Below are 18,512 nucleotides of genomic sequence, written 5' to 3' on the forward strand. Positions count from 1 at the left end.
GGTGAGTGAGGGGCGGGGGTGGGTGGGCAGCTCTGCAGCCGTTGTCCTTTTGTTCCGGCCGGCGCTGCTGCTGGGGCCGCGGAGTACAGCATAGAACGGAACCGGCCGGCGGCTCCGAGTGATGCTGGATGCCGTCTTCTCACAGCGGTGGTTTAGGGGGAACGTGGCCGTGTGCCCCGGGGGAACGCGAGGTGAAGGGCCGCCAGGGTTATCTGTGCGTTCGGGTGCTCGGAGCCCCGCGATATCTCGGGAGGAGCAGACAAAGGCCTCAGAAGAGAAGATCTTTCTCTGCTCCTTTAAAAAACGGGATTACATTCGTGTCGTCGTCGTCGGTGACTTCATTTTGCCGGGCTGAGAGCGCCTGTCCCGGTGTATGTGGTGGGTGGGCAGCGCGCCGTGCAGTAGATAGGTTAGGTAAGAGGTACGTGCTGCTGGCGCGTTCCCACACGGCAGCTGTAAACAGCACAGTTGTTGCTTAATGGCTGTATTTAAAAATGATTTGTGAAATGCAAGTCTGAAGCCCTGAACTATCATAGTGACTAATGAAATGCAGAATAACAAGCACTTGCTCGGGAAAGCGAGTGTTTTGCCATCATACGGTACTGGCACCCTTGAAGATGACTGTGTGAACGTGAGCCACAAATGCTTAACAGTTTCTATTGAAAGCTTAGTCAGTTCTCACTTAAAAAGGAAAAAAAAAAAGAAACAAGTCACAGAACAGATTTCTCTCTACATCGCAGTTCCTGGTAATGCTGCTTCAATTGTACCATCACACATTTTTCATCAATAGCAAAATGATGGTGATCCCTGGGGGATGCTCACAACTCCATCCTGCAATCATGATTTGAGGAATAGCTTCATGCCAGTGGCCCCCTAACCCAAGAGAGCTCTTGTAAGGGAAATATGGACAGGTGGGCCTCATTTTTTGTATAGGTGATGAGAGCCAAGTGAGATGGAGCTATTTCCAAAAGCTGTCTATCTATCTATCTCCCCAGTGGCATTTTATAGAAAGGTAATTATCAGTTTTAGTGGGGCTGAAATGAAGCAGTAGGCTGCGGTCTGTGTGTGTAGGTAGATGCTTTACAAATCAAAAACAGCCCAGAAGACTGACAGCTATTGCTGTTGTGAATGACTTTTATAGAAAGTGGATTGCTTTGTACAGTACGTCTTTGCTTTTGAGAGGCAGCCTGTGGAATTTGTTCTCATCTACTCAACAGGTGTTTATTCTAAAGCCATTCCCGCATTTCGCTATTCTGAAATGGCTTATTCCCTTTGGGAGCTATACTGAGTTCCCCATTGGTTGGTTCATTCGCTGTGGGGTTTTTTGATAAGTTGCTGAATAGATTCAGGCGGTTCTGTTGTAAGAGTAAGGAGTTTACACCAAGCAAACTCCTGCCATATAACTTCTGTTAGCTCCCCGAATCCTGTTATCACAGAAATGATTGTTTCTGCTGGACTTCCAAATAACATTAGTTGTGTTTATAATTAGCATCCGGGAAAATAAACAGTACACACTTCATGTTATTATTAAGCTTACTGAGAATGTACAGCTTTTAACAGTACTTTTCATTTGTAGGTTTCAAAACACCTCGCAAAGGAATTCAATGTAATTATGGTTTTCTTATCGGAGGGTCATCCCCTAGCGCTCATAAAGATATCACTGTCCAACTGTGATTACTCTAAGAAACTCTGTAAGAGGTTAAAAAATTAGGTATTGATTAAAAAAACTCAGTCTCCTTAAGATAAAACCCCACAAGCTCACATTTGCTTTGAACAGTTTTCTGTTGTAGTGCTTTTATTTTACTTAATGGTGCCTGAGGTCATTTTGTACTGTTCCTTCTGTGCCAAGGCTGGGAGCTAAGCTTGCTCACTGTTAGGTAGAACAGGCTTCTCTGCTTCATGTCAGAAGGGACCCTGCAGAAGGCTTAACCAAATTCATGGATGAGTTAGAGAATGATTCAGGACAGGTTTCTCTTAAGGGACTCCAAGTAATCACAGTGCGTGCCTCCAGTTACCAAGGAGCTTCGCCACTGAGAGGGTTTGTACAGATGTCTTTTGATGTCTATTAGAAGTAAGGGAGAGTTTTGAATGAGTTACTTGTATTACCAGATCCATTCCATCTTCTTGGCTTTCTTCCTCTTCAGCATGCAGAGCTGGTGAGAGGTGGTAATTTGGAATCTTGCTTTTGTTGCTATTGACTGGAACTGTTTCTTCTTGAGCATCCCATTTTTTGTAATGCTTCTGGAAGCAGAACGAACTTCTGGCACAGGAGGTGTGAGGTGCACCCTCTAAAATAGTGTTTGTTTCCCACCCCCCCCCAGCTATCTCTACCAATTTTGGTGCACAGATGATCACTAATTTTAGTATCAGTGCATTTTAATAAGCAATCTAGTTTAGGACTTGAGATCTCTTATACTGTGCAGATATCTTCCAAAATAGCACAAAGAAATTGTGTTTTGTTTTCTAATTTGAAAGAGTGGAAACATCATCATTTATTGATACTTGCTAGGAAATACAAAAGATCTTGTAACAGCAGTGTTATGGTTTTATTTGTATGGGAACTCCTTGTGTGTGATGCTGTCAAGAAACCTGCTCATGTAACTTATGTCTGAATTGTAGACCCTACATTAAGGGGACAGTAGCACTTCCCTAAGGTAATGAAATGCTTGCAGGCAAAAAGCACTGAGATCGGTGATTTCAGTTGACTCCATGTCAAAACAGGGCCTGCCTGTAGGCACGGCAGGATCTAGACTTGTTAGATCTGTGTAGATTCAGATTGTTGTGGAAGAAGATTCAAGAGGTCCTATTTTGTATGGGAAATTGGTAATCACAGCCTGAACCTCTAATTAATCAGCTGAGGCAAGTGTTGGGTCAGCTGTGGGAGCACAGGTGAGAGTAATTTAGCTGCCCTCCCAGAAGGGGTGGAGCTTGACTCCACCTCCTCTAGACCTCATTTAAGGGCTGACCACCACCTCTTGGAGATTGCTCCCTGGTGGAGACTGCTTCAGCATTTCCCAGCGAAGGCATCTATATTGGTGAGTTTGTCCCCTATAAACAACCTTTTGAATATCTGTTACCATCTTTGTATCTTACATATTTCATGGAGGAGAATTTTTTGCCTATTTGTCTGGTCATTATTTTGTGACTCGACACACAAAACACAACTATTGTTATCATCCTTGCTTATTTATTTAATCTGCTGTTGTCTCTTTTGTGTCATTTTTAGTTGATGTTCTTGTTTACTTACTTTTACAGTACTTAGAATTTTTAAAATGGTCTCTGATAGTTTTTGCTTTGAGCTTATACTATGAAAAACCTCAGCTGTACTTCAAATCTTTGATAGCTAGAACATATCACACCTGTCTTTGAGAGCCTCCCACTGGAAATATGGGCCCTTTGCATGGCGTGGAGATCCTGGCTTGTTTGATTGTTGTCCTCTGCATAATTTCAGAGCCAGCAGATCCCACCCTGCTAGGAGTCATATATGCTTTCCAAGCTTCCTGGGTTTAAATCATCACTGATACTCTTGTCTAGTGCTGAATACTCTTTGCAAAACATGTATTTGAGGATTAATTTGGCCATTAGAATATAAGAAATCTGGTATTTTTCAGTATTAGTATCATTTATTCTTTTGCTTTGTACATGCGGTGGAATAAATTCCTCTCCTGTGAAGACATTCTTCTCATTAAATGTTTGCTGAAGTGAATATATTGTCTAAACTGATTTCTAAATAAAATCTTCAAACACCTCTTGTTTCATTAGTTTAAATAATAATTGCTAAGTAATATTTGGAAGGAGGCCAAAGCTGTATCTATTCATACAGCCATTTGAAGAAAATTACTGCATATACTTTATTGGTGTTACCTGGCACCACTTAAGCAGATGAAAAACATAGGGAGGATTCTGATGTTGGATACAATACAAAACAAAAGCGGCATTTTTTCACACAGAGGGTGGTGACGCACTAGAACAGGTTGCCCAAGGCAGCTGTGGATGCCCCATCCCTGGAGGCATTCAAGGCCAGGCTGGATGTGGCTCTGGGCAGCCTGGTCTGGTGGTTGGCAATGCTGCACATAGCGGGGGGTTGAAACTACAAGATCACTGTGGTCCCTCTCAACCCAAGCCGTTCTATGATTTTGTGATTCTGCATGTGTGTGAAGAACACTGCTGAAGAGCAGTGTTTCTCGAGATGAGCAGAAATAAAATCATAATGAAAAGCAAAGGTGGGCTGATCGCTGTGCCAGGAGTGGATCAAGGCCCGCAGGAGTTGTTTAGTTGGAGAAAGACCTTGATTTGTGATGTTCTTACGTTGAGAGGGGAGAGTGCAAGAGCTGCGTGTGCTCCTTTTTGTTCTGTGTTGGTGCAGAACCCAGTGCAGTGGGAGCCTTGTTCTGCTTTGCAGCTGAGTGTTGCTGGCTGTGCTTCGTAAAGAACAAGTCTCTGCTTTGTCAGAATGGTGGGTTGACTTCTAGGAAATCCTGTTAAGTCATAAATAACTAAAAAGTAGAACACAGCCCCAAAGATCTATCTGTCTTAATACCTGAGTAAAGTACATGGAAGGGAGACTAACAGAAATCCTCCCTGGTAGATAATATGGGCTGTGGATAATAGTTAACTCTGTATTAAAAATATCACAAATGTTACTCAGAAAGCTATTTTAAGTGTTAAGTAAAACTCGAAGGGGGGAGTGAATTCAGCTAAGGGAGAAGGAGTTATCTATTTGTGGTGCCTTCCCCAGCTCTCGTGAGTGATGCAAGTATATTAAGAACTGTTGCTATATAAATATCTTGGCTGCCATACAAGTGCCCTACATAGTGCTTGAAAATGAGGGAACTGAGTAGTGTAGGTGTTGAACAGCTTTGATATTTTACCTTCATTTTTTTTCCTGTGGAAAGAAATGCAGACCAAGAATAAGCTCGGTCCAGAGGTGTTTTCCACATGAGTATCTTGTTTTGATGGCGAGTGATAGCAGGTGCTTAAGGCGTGCAGATAGCTGGATGTTTGAAGGAAGCTTCACTAGCTTCTACTAGGGTGCAGTTTAGAGATCTCTTAACAGACAATTTGGTACTGAATCGTTTAGTTTTTAATAGCTGTGGTGAATTTATCCAATCCCTTTTTGAACCCTCAGAGACGTTAACATCTGTGGCATCTAGTGGTGCAAGACTGATAGAAATGGAGTTGTTCATTTCTAGTTAGAATCACAGACTGGCTTGAGTTGGAATGGGCTTAATAGATCATCTGATTCCAACCCCCAGCACGTTTCCACTGTTGAGAGGTTAAAAGCTATATTCTTCCACTCCCTTCATTTTGCACAGTGCGAATGCTTGCTATTTTTAATTTGTAAAGTTTGATATCAAACCTGTATGGCTGAGGTTGACTGCTCTGTGTGTACATCTGGAATGTCAGACACGTGGAGATTCTTTATCTTAGTTACTGGGAAATAGCTCTTCCATCTTCTCACTTTTAGTAATGTCCTGTTTGCTTATACCTTGCATTTCTCTTCAGCAGTTCTCTGGTTCCATTTCACAGTCAGCTTTGCCCTTAGGAATGTATCTTTCTGTAAAGACTACAGTGTTGATATTTGTGTATGAATTGTATTTGCAGAAAGGTTGTGGGCCTCTGAAAGCTAATGGCTGAGTTTGTGAATGTTTGTAAGAATGGAGAAAGTTTTGATTCAGCTCTTGGTGCTCTATTTCCATAGCGATGTAGCAGAAGACAGTTATTACACCCATATTTGTTGCACGGTTATTTACAAAACGTTGTTAGACATTCCTGAATAGTTGGAAACAGAACAGCGTGCAATGAAATGACCCTCCTGCAGCCCCTACTTCTTGAATTTTTCTTCATCCGTTAAGAAACAGTGTTGTAAATCAGATGGTTTTGATGGCGCTACCACCTTTTGGGGACCTTCCCACTTTGATGTGGATCCTCCTTCCTCCTTTTCAGTGCTAATGTTTGCTAGCAGATCTTTAAAGAAGTATAATTTGAGCTCAGTGTGTTAGGTGAGCTAGTGCTAGGAGTGTGCCTGTGCAATATTAGCTCCTCTCTTACATTCTCACAAAGGTTAAGTATTTAGTTTTATTAATAAAGCAGTTGGCTTGGAAATTGTGCTTTCTGCAAAGGAGATAAATGAGCCGCCACTGATGTTGTAGCATAGGAGGCGATGAATAAGATTATATTGGATATTCTCATAATACACTGTTGTTTTCTGTCCTGCTAGAGGATTTTGCAATTATTATTAAAGAGCAGATGGCCAGAATAGTGGTTGTTTTGGGCTAAACGTGACCTGTAATGCTTAAAGATGTCATAAGAGATAGTGTTCTGTTTTCACAGGACAAGAAAGTAAAGTCTTTAGTCGCTATCAAAGGATGGTTATTCCAAAGGTTGGGTAGTTTATTCATTCATTCCCTTCCCCCTTTGGAATTTGGTTTAAATACTTCTGGTGTGAGGAAACAACTTGTTGGTTTGGAGAGAAAATATTGGTGATTTGATTGTCCAGAGCTGTGGTGACAGAGCAAGCTCTTGCTGGTTTTAAAATAGCATTGCTCATTGCAACTTTGTTCTCTGGTTTGCATTTGAATTTGTTTTTTCCTTCCTTGTCCAAGAGTGAGTGAAACCTGAGAATTTTTATTGGTGGAAGTGATCAGTTTTCTTCGTGTTTGACAGAGAACGAGAACTCTCCTTAAATAATAGTGGGACCTCTGCATGGGTGGTAGTAACCTAGTTTTTACAGTGTGTCCCCAGGAGTAGATCACCTAGTAGCCCCGTTTTGGCAAAGAAAGATGTAATGGAACAGATGTGTCATCAGAGTTTAGACCATATTGATTTCCTTCCAGCTGCATTGTCACATTGATAAATGTCACCTGATGACTCAAGTGTCCATACCAGCCTGGAAACGGCTGTTTCACTTATGTTTACTCCTTTCATTTGTTGGTATGTAGACTAAGATTTAATTGCTTTCTGAGCCTAACTGTTACCCAAGCTCTTGAAATGGTGGTGGTTTTTTTTCCCTGGAATATTTTTAAGACATTTATGTTATTGTGTTTTTCACTGGCAGGACCAGTGTGAAAGCATTCAGTGAAAGAGGTTTAAGTACTGGTAATGCTCAGTTCCTTCTCTCTTTTGATTGTTCCAAGTGACATTTTTGAATGCCTTTCATTGTTTTGTTTCAGAGAACCTCGTTATGTTAGCTGATCTGAAAATCTAGCTGGAAAGTTGTTCCAACTTAGAAATAAATCACCAATTGCACGCATGCACATTTGGCTGCACAGTGAGATCTATTTTTAGAAGAGAGTTCTGTTCTGTTTTCACTTAATTTTAATAGTCTTTTACATTCATTTGAGGCATCCTAATGACTTCTGGGATCTTATCCAGTCTTCCCTAATAAATAAGCGTGTGACTTCTGTGGATCAAATTTCAGAATCGGTTGTGTAGGGGAAGTCCCACTTATCTGCCAGAAAACTTCAGGTATTCCAGTAATTCCTGGTGTGTGTTCTAAGTACTGCCTCTGCTTGTCTGGTCGTTGCTCTAGCAGCATCTTTGTGGTTGGGAAGGCAAAGCAGCCTGTGGGAGGTTACTGCCACATAAATGTAACATTACTGTGTAGATTAGTGTTATGGTGATTGCTTTTTTTTTTTTTTTTCTTTATGAACCTGTGTTAGTCTAAGACTGGGTAACATTTGGGTTTTACTTCTGTTGTGCGTTTGCTGATGGTTGCAGCAGCAGACTGGGAGTCAGAACTCTACTCTCCTCCTACTTCTGTCATGAGATTCTGTATTGCCTTGAGGTGCTTAATTGTCTTTTACTCAGTGGTATAGTGGGAATAATGCTATTTTCCTACTTATCATTAGGCATTTAGGTTAGCGCTTTCATAACACTGGATAGAAGACTGAAGACTCAGGGTCATGTTAAGTGACATCATCATGTAGTTGGACATGAGTCAAACATTCACTTAACAGAGGCTCAGTAGGATGTGCAAAGGTTAAAATAAAAAATGCAGAAAAGGAGAGGGGGGCAAAATAAGAGATAGTGAACCAATAGTGCAATGCAATTCCTCTGCTTCTTTATTATTCTTGAGATTGTTTTTGGGGTATCTCTTAATGTCTGTAGACTGTCAACAGTGGTGCTAAAGTAGCGGTATGTTGAAAAGACTGGCAGTAAATGTGTGCCTGGATGAGGTCCCTGTATGTGAGGTACATAGTCAGATGTCTTCACTAAAGCACTGCTGTGTCTGAATGACTCTTCCACCTGTTTGCAGGCTCGGAGAATGGCTGAATCAAAATGTGCTACGTGGGGAGTTTTGGGTGTTAGCAATGAAGAGTCTGTATCGATCATTTGTTGGCAAGGGTGCGTTTGTGATGGAAGGGTTGATTGGGCAGCTGAGTGCATTTCTGCTTCTTGTGTAACAGAAAACACTTCCATTGACTATTCAACTTTATCTATCGAGATGTCTCTTCCCCACAGATTTGTGTGTAGGGAGTGTTTTCATTTTACACAATCCTTTATGTCTGCATTTACTGAAACAGAATGAATAAAGCAGGGTTGCTCTTGCTTGAAAAATCGCATCCAATGTTTGGATTTATTTTTTGGAGAATGGGCTCTTAATTCCTGTAATAACTTTCTTTAATATTTACTCAGCTATTATGCCTCAGATTTATATTTGAACAGGATAGTATGTGATATGAAAAATACATTTTATCCATTTCATAGTTTGATTAAGACCAGAATTAAGCACTAAGGTTATACAGTCACAACTTCTGCATGGAGCTGCCTGTGTTTTGTGTGAAGGAGTTGGTATTGGTTGAAGCAGAGTTGGTATTTTTGTTGCTTTTTATTCCTCCCCCCCCCCCTTCAAGGCAGTAATTATGGGATCCAACTTAAATACAAATGTGATCTTCATTCTCTCATGTAGTCAACTGTTCGTAGGTCTGTTCTCTTCTTGCATTTCAGGTTCAGTTAAAGACTCGGCAAACGGGGTTGTAGTTCAAGGCAACAAGGCAAAGATAAAATTCCCTATGCCAAGGGGAGCAATAAGAAAAGGCAAAAAGGTCCTTGCTTGTCGTTTTGAGATTTATCAGTGTTTTGGTGCAGATGTTTATTCAGAAACAGGAAAAACAAAATCACATTCTTTCATGCTAATTTTCTTTGCTAGGTTTCTCAAGTTGTGCGAGGCTTTCCAGGTGTCTTGCCTAGAGCTGCTTGCCTGCTTTACAAGGTATCTTGTTTACCTCTCTTGATCCTTTCTATTTTTGGACAGGCTCATTCTCTCTTCAGAGGCTTACTTGCCATCTTTGAGTACCTGAGTAAATTCAGGGCTCTCTTGGGGGTTTCCATTTGTCAAAAGATGATATGCTGCTGTCCCATCTCTTCTTTTGTCCCTCTGTACTTCTGAGACTCTTTCAGGATAAGCTCCTGTGGCTATGCTATTGATACTGTGCATTGTTCCCCTCTGTGATACTGCTGAAGGTTTTCGCCCCCAGTGCTGTGATGTTTCTTAGGTGGCCTGTACTGTAGCACTCTGGCCATCTCTTTCAAGCTTTTCTAGCAGAATTTTTCAAAGCTGTCTCTTTTAAAGCATGCCTAAGTGGTAACAAGGAGGAGTGATAGAAGTTATGGGAGATGCTGGTTTCCATACAAAAGAGATCTCTCAGAAGTGCACAGTTTGTTTGGGAGCATTAGGATATCTAGTGTATTTTGCAGCAGGCTTCTTGTGAACTGACAGCCAAAGACCTTTTGTTCTGTGTTTTGGAAAATTTCAGGCCCAGAAGTCTAGTGTTGACTTAGTCAAAACACTGCTCAGACAGAAACATGTTCAGACAAGATCTATATATAGCTGCTGCCTTGGAAGCCTCAGTGTCCCTTCTTATATTAAGTTTTTCAGACTTAATAAAGAGATATCTCGTGTTCTGTATTGCCTGGAGGATCAAAGGCTTAAGAAACATTAAGAAAAATTCAGGTTTTGAGAGCTATTTGCCCTAGCGCTTATTTGCTTGGAGTATCTTTTGCATAATTTCTCTGATATTTACAAACAAAATGGGCAAAAGCTTAGATTTTCTTAACGTAATTTGTTTTTCTGTTTGATTTTTTTGTCATCCAAATTCTGAAATCCTTACTGATGAGTTTAATTATAAACAAGACGTTCTGTCATTCTGGTGATAAGTCTAAATCTGCCTTGGGACAATTGCCTCCTCCCTTATGTGATGTCAGTGGAAAGCCTGAAAATGCTGCAATACAGCAGACTTCTTTCTCAGCTAGAAAACAAATGTTTATTATCAGCGGCTTATTAGATTCTTAGTATCATGGAAATTCGTTTTGTGTCATGTAGTACACAGTCATCCTTCCATTAAATGCTCTGTCTCTTCATAGTTATGAGCAAAATCAGCAGAGCATCCGAGTGTGTTCATAACTTGGTATGTGGAGGCATATTTTGCTGAACCTACACCTTGAATCTGCTGTAAAGGTCGCTTCCTACTTTCCACTGCTGGAAATACGTGTTTTATGCAATGAAATAAAGGTATTCATTCTGTGCAGTTTTTGCACTAGGAGAGACATGCTGTTTGGAAAGAGGTATTTCTGTTCTGTCTTGCTTCCCTGGCCTCAGCTCTGGTATATAATTACAGTAATAGCCAAAAATGTCTGGAAACAATCTAGCATGAGGATAACAATCTCTCTTCTCTCAGGTGTTCGCAATTTCTGTTCAGTTTTGAAAGCAAACATGTTTACTTTTATCAGTTGGGTCTGTATTGGAATAATACAAAAGGAATCGCTGTCATCTTAATTTTTTACATCACTGTTTTCTGTTTTGCTTAATTGCTGATTGTACATTGTTTTCTTAATACGCGTTCCCACTTCACTGTATGAAGAATGCCTCATTTATTGAGACAGGATTATCTTGCTCAGTGGATTTTATGAACATGTCATTTCTGATGTCAGATGATTTATCGTTTCATTGGCAGGCTAATAAATTGCTTCAATCGTTTCAATTTTGTTTTTACTTCTTCAAGCATGCAAGTGTCTTACAAATGCTGTTGCTAGGATGAAGGGCACAGTTTCTCCCCCACCCTGCATCCCCATTAAGCTAATGCATCATCCTTTATATTTGGTGGCAGATGACACTGTAGTATGTGCTCTTGGCATGTGTACTCAGCCTAGGAAAGTGATACCATGCCTGAAGTCTGATTCAGAGCTTTAGCACCAGCTTCAAAATGAAATGGCATAAATCTCAAGTGTTATTCTTTTCACCCTGTGAACCCGCAACAGGCTTGTTCCCTGTATGACCTTAATTCATTGCCCCAGAAGGAAACTTGCTCCCTGTGCCTTTACTTTCCTGTCAGAGGGTTCCCTTTGGCTCATCATTAGCTGCCCTACAGGAGCGATGTTTGTCGTGACCTGGTGTCCTCAGCAGGAAGGGAGCAGATTAGTCACAGCTCAGGTTGGAGCCAACTTCTAAAGGCTGACCTTACTGCTGCCACATGACACTGCAGAGCTCGACAAACAATAGTTATTTTTTTTTCTCTTGGCTATGTAAGTAGATTGCTTTAATTTGGGGCTGAGGAGGAAGAAGAAATTCTAATTTCTACGTGGTCTGTGTATTATGAATCTGACATGCCACGTTGATGCCACATTCATCAGTCTGAAATGTTGTATATGTTGAGATTTGAGGTGTAAAGAATCTATTCTTTCCTTTTTTAGAAAAAAAACAAAACCCAAACAAAAACCCAAAGAAAATAAAACTGGTGTGTTGGAAAGGCTTTAGTGGACAAATCACGTTGCAGTCTGGCTGTGACAGCCTGATATATTTCTCCTGCTGTGAATGGTGGAGACTGTAACCACTCCACTGCTGATTCAAGGGGAGAGAATGTGTGCCTATATCTCAGGCAGTTCTCCTGATTGTTTGACTTTTTAGCTCAGCCTTATCTTCTTTCCCTGTTCTTAAACTGAGGTTCAGGACCTTTTTGTTTGGTGATGACAACATAAGTCCTAAATGGAGGAGGTGGCTTTCACAGCCAAAATTTGCCCTTTTCTTTTTAAATGAGGATATGTTAGAGGGTATTTACAGGGTAGCTAAGAAGGGATATAAGATGTACTATTTTTAAGTGCCCATTTTAGTCTAAGCATTGTAGTAAATTTAGCCTTCAGCGTAACTTATCAACTTTAATTACAATAACTTTGCTGATAAGTATGATGACTGTCTCTTAAATACTTTCAGGTGAAATTTTAAGTATCTCGTATGACCAAAATGAAAGAAATTGCTTGGTAAATATTTGAAATCAGTTTGCTGAAGGGGCAGCTCACTTTGCAACAGATTTTCTTCAGTAGGCACAGACAGAAAATTCTGTTTTAGTTTAGTTTGTCTTTTTTTTCCCCTTCAAAATAAGCAACTATGAAAAAGCTTGTTTTCCTCTTGCAAAGCATAGGAAATGAAATGTGCTGTTGAGATTAAGAAGTTCTCTTAAGGACGTGATGTCCAGAAGGCTCAGTTCATGAGCTAATGTTAATACTTCTTTTGTTAACAGGAGAAAACAAAAACAAACGTAGCTTTTAATGCAGAACACAACAGAAGCATGTGTGTCCAAAATGTCTATTGTAGTTTTATAATTAATGTTGTCTAAATATTGTCTAAATCTTTATAGCTTGGATTTGTGTAAATGAAATTACAGTTTCCTTTGAAACCAGCTTGACACACTTGTGAGTTTGCAAGATAATCCCCAGATATAATACTTTATGGTATTGCAACTTTTTTTTTTTTTCCTCCCATCCCTGACAACTGCAGTGACACTGGATTTGACTGGTTGGCAGCGGTACCTTCTTTTTCTAGGCTGACTCCTGTGATGCTAAAGCTTCCGTGCCAGGGATGCTTGCTGTGTGTGTCATTGGTACCTATATGGCAGTTCAGAGAATAAGAAGTAGGCTGTTTACTGTTCTTTAACATCAAGTATGAAAATGATCTGGATAACTGTGTTTAAGTTACGCGATTACTTAAATGTGAATGCATTATGATATTCCAGTTTGTAAACAGAAGTATCAAAGGAGGGGTTGATATATTTGCTTGTAAATCAACATCATTGTAAGGTTACTGTATAGTAGCTGACTCTATCACACCAGGAGTAATAACTCAGAATCAATATGATATATCTAAATCAAATTTCCTTGCTTGATGATGGAGATAATAACCACACTTGGTTACTGTAAATCATTTTGAATTAACGTGGCCCGTGTGCCTGTCTTCCTGCAGTGAGCCACAGGAGAAGTATTTTGACACATGATGTGTTTCACCAAATGTTAATGGTTATTTTTAAATATGAGAACAAAAAGCAGAATGTTGGTTATGGCATTTCCTGTGAATCCAAAACAGATAGATAGGTTTTGAAGCCAGATGGACACAGACAGGGAAACATCAGATTAATTAATGATAGGATCACAGCTTAATGGCTAGATGTCTGTAATGGCATATTCCTATTTCTTTTTCTGATGCTGTCTTCCCCTTCAGTATTGGAGAAGGTTCTCCGTTTGCGTTCCATGGGGAAGGTCCGTGGCCCAGCTGAGCAGATCTAACATCTTACTGTTTCTTAGACTGCACGTAAGTCTTGTGGGTCCTGCCCGTTCCTTTGCCTCAGCTCTGACGCTCGTTTGACTTTTCAGTGAGTTGTTTGAGCTCAGAGAATACTCCTTGCTTTTTTTGTTGTTTGTTCCAGTATTTATTTTCTGTTGGTTTAAGAAGCAGAGTCTGCCCAAGGAGAAGTTAGATAGGCACCAGGCAGTGAACAGAGGGACCGAGGTCGACTGGACCTAGGAAACAGAGCATAGGTCATGGAGGTGTTGGAGATTAAGAAGTCTTTCTGTTGCATTGGCTGCTTTGAACATTTTACTTTCCTTGTAGGTCTGTGTTTTTAGTTTCCTCATTTGGTATAGCAGGAGTCATACCTACCGTAGAAAGCTGCTAGAAATTGCATAATGCATACCTGCCTTCAAGGCAAGATACCACTCTGCAAGTAGCGAGAAAGGGCTTATAGAAGCAGTCCTGCCTTGTGCACTAACCGTCCTACTTTTGCCATAAAACTTTATCTCTTAAGAGATTAGGTATTATAAAGGTGTTAAATTGACATTGATAACAGTGTTATGTGCCAACTGTGCGGTTGCTTGAGGATGGAGAGCTCCAGTATCTGTTAACAGGTGGATCCCCGTGGATATGAAACATCAGTAGCTGTCACTGCCAAATTTAAATAAAATGCTTCTTGAAAATGTTATGGAATTTGATGTGTGTTTAGGAGAGAGCTCTAAAAATAAAAATAATGGAAGTGTAAAGAATGGAATCTATTGAGGGTAATTACAGTGCAGCAATAGAATAAACTAAGAATTAAAAGAAAAAAAGAAAAGCCCAAGATACTGTCACTTTGTTGTGAAGTGCTGTCAAAAATCCTAATAAAAGGTAATGGCCAGGCCTTATTTGCTCTCGGAGCAAAATGTCCTAGTTCCTTGACATCGAGACAGAGCAATGTTTTACTAAGAATGCTTTCTTCTCTTTGTGAAGAATGATGAAGCTTTCTGAGTATTAATGATGCTGTGGGAAGAGCAGGGCTCGCTGCTTAAATCATTGAAGGTTGCTATGAGAAACAGAGTCGTGTTCCCATAGGGCATACCAATGTAGTTATAGAAGCTGCTTTTGAAAATTGATAAAGCTTCAGTTATTTCTAGCTGTGCTTTAGAGCAAATCAAACAGTAATAATTGTTGAACAGAGTTGACCTGTGTGGATCCCGATTTTATTTGCAATGGCTTGTGGGCTCACAGAAGATAAAGCTGGAGTTTGCTTTCTGGTTTGTTAGAGCTCCGGTCAATCTGGGTGCAGTTTTGAGGAGCAGCAATAAAGGACATTCGCTGTCAGCCCAGGGCTCGGCTTTTGTCCATTTCCAAGAGAGCAACATCTTACAGTCACAGGATACATTGCATGGAGGAATGTCACAAAGCTGTAAGTGCTGTGCTATGCTCTGCTTTGAAGTTTTGATAAATGTAAACATGGGAGCACTGAGTGGCAATAATCCCGTGACATCTGCATGGCTCTGTGTAAGAAGTAAATGCTGCCTTAGTATAGAACATCCCAGTGTATGTGCTGCCTGTCCCCACGGGAGCCTGGCTGCCTGGCAGGAGATGCTGCTGGTAATTGGATCCCTGCATTGCTCTGGGATGTTGGTCTGTGATCTTGTAGTGCCTGGCTTTATTTTGCTGTTCATATTGCAGGGTTGGTAGGTTAATGATCCAGTGTAATGTTTGAGGTTTTAGAATCACTGAGCAGCTAGTTTTATCCCGCATTTAATTTAGGTTTTTCATTCTTTTAATTGTTAGGAAGGGAATTTTTGTATTTTAACGTGGTAATTTCTGTTCATCAGCTTTGTTTCCTGCTGTCATTTGGTAGAACAGTAAGTGAAAAATAATGTCATTTTTGTTGTTGTAGGGGTGGAATTTTCTTAAAATGTCATTCTCGAGTTACCTGACTTCAGAAACTTTGTATCAGCTTTATGAAATACTGAATATTTTATATTTTTTGTTGAAATCTTTTTTGTTTTGTGCATCGGTCTACCTCAGCCCACAGCTGTTTGATACAGATACAGCTGAAGTGTTGATATCAGTGCTGTCTAGTTAGCAGTGATAACAAGAAAACATATAGTTTTCTCCAAGTAAACCTCCTGTTATTCTGTGGTCTGTAAATAGTAGTTTATGGAGAAATTATTAGGGTTTTGTAACAGCATTAGGTACTGAAATGGTATACCATCTTATGTTCCCAGAATCTCAAAAGAAACTGGGATGTACAAATCCTCTTAAGCGATAGAATTGAACTCCTGCATATGTTTTCATGTAATTTGTTTTAACAGACTTTGTGAGCTCAAGGGGACCACTGACACTGTGAGATTAAGATGTTACCTTGCCAAGCTGCTTACCAGAAAAAGCAGCAGCGTTTTCGTTGGCAGCTTGCAAGTAGACTTACTGATGTATAGAAGAGAAACACACAGTACAGATGTTGAGAGGGAGCAGTCAAGGTAGTAGTTTGTGTTAGCAGATTTTTTCCTTGGGTTGTTCTGCTTTTCGCTATTTTATTATGCAGAAGAAAAAAAAGAGTGTAGTAAGTTCTATGTTTTATACAGATGTAGAGCTACTTTGTGAAGTACTTATTAAATGGAAAAGCTATTGTACTAATTTTAGTTTGTCTAAGAATATAGTAATTCTAGGTGTGGAAGGAAAAAAAACATTGATTTTTAAGATGGCTTTAAAATTTCAGGTCAAAATTATGTTATTTATGAAATGACCTCATATTCCTTTTTACCTTATTGTTGCTTTTGACTAGAATTCGCAACCAGGGTGGAATCCTAAGGAATTTACTGTCACATTCAAAAAGAGAAAAGAAAAATAGTAGTGAAAAAGACCAACCTTTGTGCATGTACTTCATTTACTAAATGACATCATATTACTCCCCCAAATTCCTTTCTTCATAATGAAGCAGAAAAAGTGTATGAAGCTGATATTCTTCAATCGAGTCAGTCTTTTTCCTGGCAGTTTTGAAAAGTTCACCTTGTTGATCTGAGGATCCTTGTGCTCCTCGGTAAAGGCAGCAGATTACACATGGAAATGGGAAAGAAAAAAAATCTAATTGAAGAATGTCAGTGTTTTTTCTCCTGTGTAATATGGATTGCTTTATTTCTGTGTGCACGTGAGTACATTAGCTCTGCAGGTGTATTTATCTTCTGTATCTGGAGGCAGTGGATTTAGCTGCTGTGATGAGTCTTTCCTCTGGATTTTTGTGCTTCATGGATTCTGAAACTGAGCGTTAACAGAAAATCTCGCAAGCATAGATTAGATAAAAATACTGAAAGGTATTGAGAGTTTTGGATTGAATAAGGGAAATAATTGGTTTCAACAAGTTGGCGCTTTCATAACTTCTGTGGGAAAACAAATGGAAATAAATATCAGCGCTAGCTACAAAGCACTGAGAAATATTGCTTCTACTTAAAAAACGTCAGTCTATAACATTTGTTTTCATTTTTGGTGGAATGTGAGTGTTTGTTGAAAGGAAGGACATTTTCCATAGCTTTGCAACTGTGAACAGAAACAAGCATGATCTGGTAACTGCAGGTACACAAATTACATGAAATATGGATGTCTTGGGATGTTAAAAAATGGGTATATCCATGTAATTAAATGTAAAAATGAATTTTATAAACAAAGTTTAGAGTCATTGTTGTAACTTTTTTAAATGATAGAGTTGTTCGTAATGTGCTATACTGTGATGTCTTATCCCAGCTTGAAATTTTTGTTTTATGAGTCTAAATGTTTTAAGTGTGTAACAGGAGGTGTTAGCCAGGGTGAAAAGCAAATCATAATTGCAAAGAGCTTTACAAAACAAAAATATTTGAACACAAGGCTGCTGTGCCAGTTCACAAAAGTAGATATATAGATTCATAGACTGGCTTAGGCTATAAGGAACATTAAATCACACCAAACCCCAGCCCTCTGCTGTGGGCAGGGCCGCCACTCACCAGCAGGTTGGAGGGCCTCATCCAACGTAACCTTGAGTGCCTCCAGGATGTTGGAGCACCCATGGCTCCTCTTGGGCAGCCAGTGCCTCACTACCTTCTGAATGAAAGATTTCCTTCTAATATCTAATCTGAATGTCTGCTCTTTTAGTTTAAAACCATTTCCCTTCTGCCTCTTTGGCAGATACCCAGCATGGTGTTACCGTGCGTAGGGAATGCTTGCTTCTTTCTGGCCTCCTTGCCTCTGTTTTATAGAGGACCAGTCAACGCTTGTCACATTAATAGAGACTAATCCACTCAAAACCAGCATTCACCACCCTGGGCACATGTGCACAGCTGATCTGATGCCCTCTAAGACTTGCTAGTGTAATGACTCACTTCCATACACAAATCTTTGCTTTGTTGAGAGCATTCATTTAAAGCTCTCAACTTCTAGAGAGGCCTCTATAGCAACTCGCTTCTCAAGGTTGCAATAAGGCAATCAGTCTTTCAATCTGTCTTCGTGACACAATATTCTTTTAACATAGACAGCTTTGCGCAGACTTCCTTGAGGAGAAAAACATTGTGCTTGAAACAAAAGGGAACAGGTATGGGAGAGACATGTAGCTGTTCCTTAGCTCTGTGTGTCTTATATGTATCCCCTCCTTTGCACCTAGACCTCCAAGCAGTGCTTTTGTGAGGTGGACGCAAGTCCTCCAACACAGGCTGAAACCTTTGGTTGTGGCACATCTGGGGGACAGGCAAGACTAGAGCTAAGTTCCTGTTCCCCAAACCCAAAGACTGTGAAACCTGACCCAGTGTCCTGCCCTGCTGCTGTGTGTTGTGCCCATGCTGCTCTGCAGTAGTTGCCCACTGTTTATCAAATTTCTGACTGAAATATCCTTGCTGTCCAATAGAAATAATTCTTAAGGTGAGGCTCTTCTGAATTCTGAAAACCGGTGCCTTCTGTTTTCCTCCTTCATTTCCCATTCCTTTTTTTTTTTTTTTAA

The 18,512-nt window shown here is 40.2% G+C and overlaps 1 protein-coding gene across 1 annotated transcript in view; it reads left to right on the forward strand.

Moving 5' to 3' along the window:
• The window catches only part of TULP4 (TUB like protein 4), a 121,173-nt gene that overhangs the window by 161 nt on the left and 102,500 nt on the right, over positions 1-18,512 (forward strand). The window lies entirely within an intron of this gene.

This window comes from Coturnix japonica, chromosome 3, assembly GCF_054131305.1.
Source record: "Coturnix japonica strain WE chromosome 3, WE-NBRP24, whole genome shotgun sequence".
Lineage (NCBI taxonomy): Eukaryota > Metazoa > Chordata > Aves > Galliformes > Phasianidae > Coturnix > Coturnix japonica.